At 59.2% G+C, this 6,406-nt stretch overlaps 1 long non-coding RNA gene across 1 annotated transcript; it reads right to left on the bottom strand.

The window, feature by feature from the left end:
- LOC105541730 lies at window positions 1-2,245 on the bottom strand. The gene is made up of 2 exons (XR_001006376.1): window positions 2,115-2,245; window positions 1-521 (listed from the first exon to the last, which is right to left on the bottom strand). It is a non-coding gene; the product is annotated as an uncharacterized LOC105541730 (long non-coding RNA).
- Window positions 2,246-6,406: the final 4,161 nt, after the last annotated feature.

The following is a 6,406-nucleotide window of genomic DNA, read 5'->3' as shown; positions in this document are numbered from 1 at the left end:
AACATGGGGAAACCCTGTCTCTATAAAAAATATGAAAATTAGCCAGGCTTCATGGCGTGTGTCTGTAGTCCTAGCTACTTGGGAGGCTGAGGCACGAAGATCGCTTGAACCTGGGAAGCCGGGGCTGCAGTGAGCCAAGATCATGCCACTGCACTCCAGCCTGGGTGACAGAGCGATACCTTGTCTCAAAAAATAAAATAAAGTAAAATAAAAAATAATAAAATCACCTTTTCCCCCCCAAATGTTTGGGTTTATTTTACCAATCTTTTTCATCTACCAGTCCCTTTCGAGGGGCCTCTCTGGCCTTTTAAAGGAGCTTATCAATGACGTGTCTTCCATTGTCCTTGTCAGCACTTGGGATGCACACAGGCTTCACAAGCAGCGACTTCACGGCACAAACCTTTCAGTATACTGATTCTTGAGTTCTTCAAAAATTCCAGTGTTGTCTGAAAAGGCAGCTCAACCATTTCCTTTATTTTCCCTTAATGTCACAGCTCTGAGTCAGCCACACGTGGACGGATCTGTAACAGCAACGATAATAACCACGGAAGCAGGTTCCCTACATGTCCAGGTGCCAGCTGCAAGTGCCAGGGCTCAGCACGCCGGGCCTCCTTCCATCCTCACTGCCGTGTGCGGTGGGCACGGGGACCCCCACTTTACAGAGGACGCTGAGGCCCAGGGAAGGGCAGCACTCTTCCAGCCTGGCCCTGAGTGCCGTCTGACCGCGTTACTCTGAGTTATCCCAGGCACACCCAACATTGTGGAGGCCCCAGCCACTAGCACAGGTTGAACGCACAGATGACTCCTCAGTTCAACCCAGACACGATAATCCTAGGGTTGGCTGACTTTCTTCCATCCTGGAGGCTAGACTTGTCTGGGAGGGAGGTGAGGATTTCAGGAGTGGCCACTGCTGGGGTGGCCCTTCCCCTAGGTGAGGGCTTGGTTTCACAGTCAGCATTCCTGAGTTAGGGTAAATAATTCCCCAGTTCTTACAGAACCTCCTAGTTTCACTGCTAGCTTGGGAGTAGATCAGACTTTCTTCTCACCTTGATGGGACCTGCTGCTAGGTTATGGCTGGATTCTGGCCTGCGTTCTCCCCTCACCTGGCCTGCAGGCCAGGCATCCCGCTCTGGCTTCCCCGTTCCTCCAGGGGTGCTGCCCATCCCGAAGGCCGGATGACTGTCCCTGCTCCCTGCCGCGCTCCTGCCTCCTGGGCCTGCTCCACGCCCCACTGCTCATCTGGGGCACCTTATCTGCCAGTCTCAGCTTTGCTTAGCCCCAGGCACCATGCTTTTTTAATGGAATGGAATCCATTTGCTCCTGAGCTCTTCCAGGATGACAGGGGACAGATTCCAGAGGGGAGGTGGGAAAGCCAGCGCTTCCTTCCTAAAGCCCCTGGGCAAGGCTCTGACCCAGCCCCCAGGCCCTCCCTGTCCCTCCCCACACTGGTGCCTCCTGTCCGCATCTTCCTGAGTGCCCAGCACGCATTCCCTTTCTCCTGTAGAATAATGGGGAGACTTACGGGTTAAAAATAACCCCAAACCCCAAACCCCATCTAACTCCACATACACAGGCTGTGCCAACTCCTCGCCAGACACTGGGATCTTTCCCATGCCACTGCACAGGCTGCTGGCTCTTCTGGGACCCCCACCCCAGGGAACTCCTCCAGGCCCTCCTCCCCTCCCTGGAGACTCCCAGCCGCTCCCACTTTCCGCCTTGGGAGAGTGACAGCTTCCCTCCTTCCCACAGCGCCTCAGCCTGGAATCTCCACTTGCATGCATCTGGTTTCCTGTCTGGCTCCCTGCCTGGCTCCCCAGTTAGACTTTGAGTTCCAGGCCCAGTGTGGCCAGGCGTCAGCCATGCTGAGCAACCGAGGGGATGTCATGGGCTCCAACCCCCATCCTCACCTGCCCCACCCACCCTGCCTCTCCAGGGGTGCCTTAGAGTAAACCCCAGGTTGTCCCTGCTCCGCACCAGCATGCTGCCCTCCGGTGTCCGGGGCCTTCGGTGTCTGTGCCTCCTGCACTCAGACGCTTGCAGCCACTCCTCCGTCCCCATGTCTCCTCAGCTTTCTTGGCTACCCCAGCTTGGCCTTGTCGTTCCTGACCTCTTACCTTGGCCATATTTTCAAAATAAAGTGGAAATCCAGTCCTAATTTCATGAGACATGGAGTTTGCTGAGAGGGGGCGCAGGTGCCCGAGTGCCAGTAACTAGGGCTTAGCCGAGTGCCTTCTACATCAGGCCTCCAGATGTGACACAACCAGTTCTGTGTCCAAGGTCCCCAAGGTGAGGGCCAAGCCTGCACACGGCTTTCTGTGGGTGGCGTCCAGGAGAATGTTCTTGTTCCTCTTTCACCTTTCATTGGCAGTGCTTTATTCAGTGAGCACAGGACATTGATGAGGCCCCGTTACAGTGGGGCGCTGGGAGGGCCCTTCCCTGCTCCTGCTTGTTGGGGGCCTTACCCCTCCCCCGTCCCATTTCCTCCTGCATGTGCCAGTCTGTGGCTCCTTCGCAGCCTGGTGCCACCCCCCAGATGGTAGCTCGTGATGTCGACTTCTCTTCCAGGGCCTGGCTCGGGGAGGAGCTGGTGTTTGCTGGGAGAGTGAGTCAGCTGGTAGCTCTGTTTCCTTGGCCTGTGTGGAGTTTCTGTTTAGGAGGCACATGGGTGCTCCACAGTCTGAGTGAGCCCCTCCAGCTGAGACCCCACCTCACTGCCCACTGCGCCCCACCATCTCTGGTTTCTCTTCTCTGGGTTGGTGTTAGTCAGCCCCACCCACCCTGATGTCAGGCCTCCTCTGTGTGCACGCGTGTGCGTGTGCGTGTGCGTGTGCGTGTGTGCGTGTGCACGTGAATTTTCCCTGGGAGGTGGCTCCTGGGCGCTGATGAACCTGATTCGTTTCCAGTCAGGGGTCCCCGCAAGCCCAGCTAGCAGAGCTCGGGGCTTTTTGGGGCTCCCTTACGCTGGCAGAGGGCTGGCTGCGTCCTCATCTGATGCTGCTGACTCAAGGCCTGAGTCATTGCCAACCTCCCAGTGGTGGTTCCTGGACCTGGGGGGTTCTGGGCAGGTTGGGCATTGTGGGTGCATAGGCCCTGGGGGGTGGGAGCTGTTGGACCACCGCCCTGCCCTGAGCAGCAGGGAGCCCTGCGTGGGCTGCATTCCAAAGCACAGGCCTGGCCTGGCCTGGCCTACCTGGAGGGACTCCTCAGAGGGCAGGAGTGGCCCTGTGAACAGCGCAGTCCCGTGGTACAGCGGGAGGGTACTGTGGCTGGGCCGATCTGGGCCCTGGCTCTGCTGCTTGTGCTAAGGGAAGAGGCCATCCCTCGTATCGCCTTATGCCCAATTTCTGCCTCCAAAGAAAGAAGAAGTAAAAACTAAAAGGCAGAAGTGAAATCCACAGGCAGACAGCCCAGCGCTGCACCCTGGGCCTGGTAGTTAAAGATCGACCCCTGGCCTAATTGGTTCTGTTGTCTATAGATTACAGACATTGTATAGGAATGCACTGTGAACATCCCGATCTTGTTTTGTTCCGATCTAATTACCGGTGCGTGCAGCCCCCAGTCACGTACCCCCTGCTTGCTCAATCACGACCCCCTCACACGCACCCCCTTAGAGTTGTGAGCCCTTAAAAGGGACAGGAATTGCTCACTCGGGGAGCTCGGCTCTTGAGACAGAAGTCTTGCCGATGCCCCCGGCCAAATAAACCCCTTCCTTCTCTAACTCGGTGTCTGAGGAGTTTGGTCTGTGGCTTGTTCTGCTACAGTGCTGTCTGCTGAGATGGGGTGGTGATAACAGTCCCACCTCCTAGGGCTGCTGGATGGGAGGTGTGTGTGAAGCCCACAAGCCAGGCCAAACTACCATCAATAAAAATGACCCAGATGCCAAGGCATGGTTGGGAGGCAGCAGCCTGGTCAATGGCCTGGCCAAAGTCCAGGGTAGGGGGCCACGGGGCCGCTTCAGCTGTGTGCAGGGAAGGCTCCTCTGCACACACTGAGGTGGGAGGAGTGAGAGTCAGAAGAAGGAGGGTGGGTTTGTTCCACAAGCAAGGAAAGGTGACAGAGGCCTTGAGTGCAGCTTGGGGACCCTGATTCACGGGAGTGGATTGGAGGGTCCCCCTTGGTGAGCGGCAGAGGATGGTACGGCCAGGCGGAGGGGGTGAGCTGGGGCAGAGCCGGTGGGATCTGCCGAATGGTAAGGGGATGCGTAAGCGTGAACCTGAGAGAGTGCATATATTTGGGTAGAGGCCAGGGAATCAGCATTCACTCTTTGCAGAGGGCAGACGTAATTTACAAATGATTGGGGACCCTCAGGAGCCCGTCTTGACCCTGTGTTGCCTTCCTCTGGGGCCTCAGTCCTCTGTTCAGCCCAAGATCCCCTAGAGAAGAGCCAGGACATCTGGGGTCTCCCAGGAGCAGCCTGGTCCCCCGCAGTCCTTTTTGGGGCCTGGAGTTGATACTATGGGAGCCACAGAGCTGTGCTGGCCCTGGAATCCTGGGAGCCCTGTTTGCCTCCGTCCCTGTCGGGGCAGCCCAGCTGGAGGTTTTTCCCCATCCATGTGGTTTGGGCCGGGTGCCCTGCCCCAGTGCTGGGCCTGATGGGCACCTAGGGAGGGCAGCTGGGCTGGGCCCACCCTCAGCCACTTCGCCCAGCAGTGCCATCACCCTGCTTACAGATGGACAAGCCCAGGGCCCGGGGCTGGCTTGGGCCCACAGAGTGGCTGCTGGGGCTAGGGCTGGGCCCATGCCTCCCTGACCTGGCTCCACCCAGCTCCTGGCATTTCTTTCCCCTTCTCCCCCAGGATGCCCAGCCCTCCCAGCGGGCCGGCTGGGGAATCTCATTACTCCCAAGCTGTAGATGCAGAAACTGAAGCTGCAAGAGGGGAGTGGCTGGAGACTGGGAAGGAACCCAGTGGCAAGGTCGGAGTCTGCCCAGCTGGGTGGGGATGAGGCCTCTGTGCAGAGCTGTCGGGAGTCCTGGGGGACAGTAGAGGGGCCACTGCTAGCAAACAGAGGGTGAACTGGGGCTGGGACCAACCGGACCTGTGAGCACTGGTGTCCCTGGCCAGGTCACCCTTAGGGCCTCCTGGCAGGAAGCCTCCCACCTGGGCTGGCCCGTCTGGTCCTGGGCACCTGCTCAGGCTCCACAGGAGGGGCTTCCCATGTCAGGGCAGGAGCCTTCAACTGGGGTCTGGGGTCTCTGACCACCCAAGCTCTACCATGTAGAGTGAAGGGACTTGACCCCTTTGAGCCTCAGTTTCTGCAGCCGTACCTAGGGCTGTGGGGAGGGGGATAGAAGGGAGAAGAAGGGGTGGGGGCACTGGCAGGTCTTGTTTTGGGGGTTGGGAAGGGGACTGTCAGGAGACCCCAGTTGCCGAGATGATGTGCGTGTGCACAATTGTGTGCCCACATCCCGAGGCACAGCTCCGGGATTACGGCCAGGCAAGAGTGGGGAGCCGACCCCCGTTGGCCACCCCCAGGGGCTTACAGAGCAGCTGGGGGTGCCAGGACTCTCCTGGGCCAAGCCTACCGCAAAGGGAGCGAGGCAGAGAGAGGGAGCCGAGTGGGGGGAGTGGGAGGAGCCACCAGGGGCTCCCAGCAGGGAGGGTTCGTTTGTCCGAGAGAAGGAACTGAAAGGATCTCTGGGGCTCCCAGGGGAGGCTCTGATAGAGGCAGGAGGAGGGCCGACCGGAGCTCAGAGCAGGACCTGGGGCCATGTTGGTGGGCTGCTGTCAGTGTCCTCAGAGATTCCCCGGTGGGTTGAGGCCTGGCTCTGTGGTATTCCACATGGGCCAAGCCTCTTGCTTCTGGAAATTTCTCTTATTTTCCTACCGCCTTGTGTTTTCTGATGGGTCCTTTCTTGGGGTCCCACCTAGGCCTTCCCCTCCCCTTCGCTCAGCCCAGTCTCCTGGGCAGGGTGGCCACCCAGAAGCTAAGAAGCCCTGTGGTCGCCTCTGTGTGTCCCTGAGATCTGGAACTGCAGCCCCGCCCACCTGCCTGCACTCCGCCCTCTGCCGTCTCGCGGGAAATTAGCTGCCTATGAGGGGTCCGCTGGGCTGGGGGCCGGGGAAGGTGGCTCGGCAGCCCGCAGCCCTGCGTTGTCCAGATGGATTGCAGGAGGGGTGCTCTGGGGAGCCCCCGGGCTCCACTGTAGGGGAGGGCAGGCTTCGTGCTGCTGTGTGGGGGCTGAGGCGGCAGCTGCGGTGCTGAGTCACGCTCCGGAAAATGAAGGAAGCAGAGTTTCCACCACCATCTGCCTCCTCTTTGGGAGGAGGAGGAAGGGGAGGAGGTGGAAAGAGGTGGAGTAAGGGAGCCGGGCGCAGAGCAGGGCTGCAGGCACAGGGGTGGGGGCATCCAGCAGGCCAGTGCCCTGCCTGTCCCAGACCTAATGGGGTGAGGGCAGGTGGTTCTT

The sequence above is a fragment of the Mandrillus leucophaeus genome, unplaced genomic scaffold, assembly GCF_000951045.1.
Source record: "Mandrillus leucophaeus isolate KB7577 unplaced genomic scaffold, Mleu.le_1.0 Scaffold244, whole genome shotgun sequence".
Taxonomy (NCBI): domain Eukaryota; kingdom Metazoa; phylum Chordata; class Mammalia; order Primates; family Cercopithecidae; genus Mandrillus; species Mandrillus leucophaeus.
Note: the sequence above shows the minus strand (reverse complement) of the source record. Positions and strands in the feature narration are given on the sequence as shown.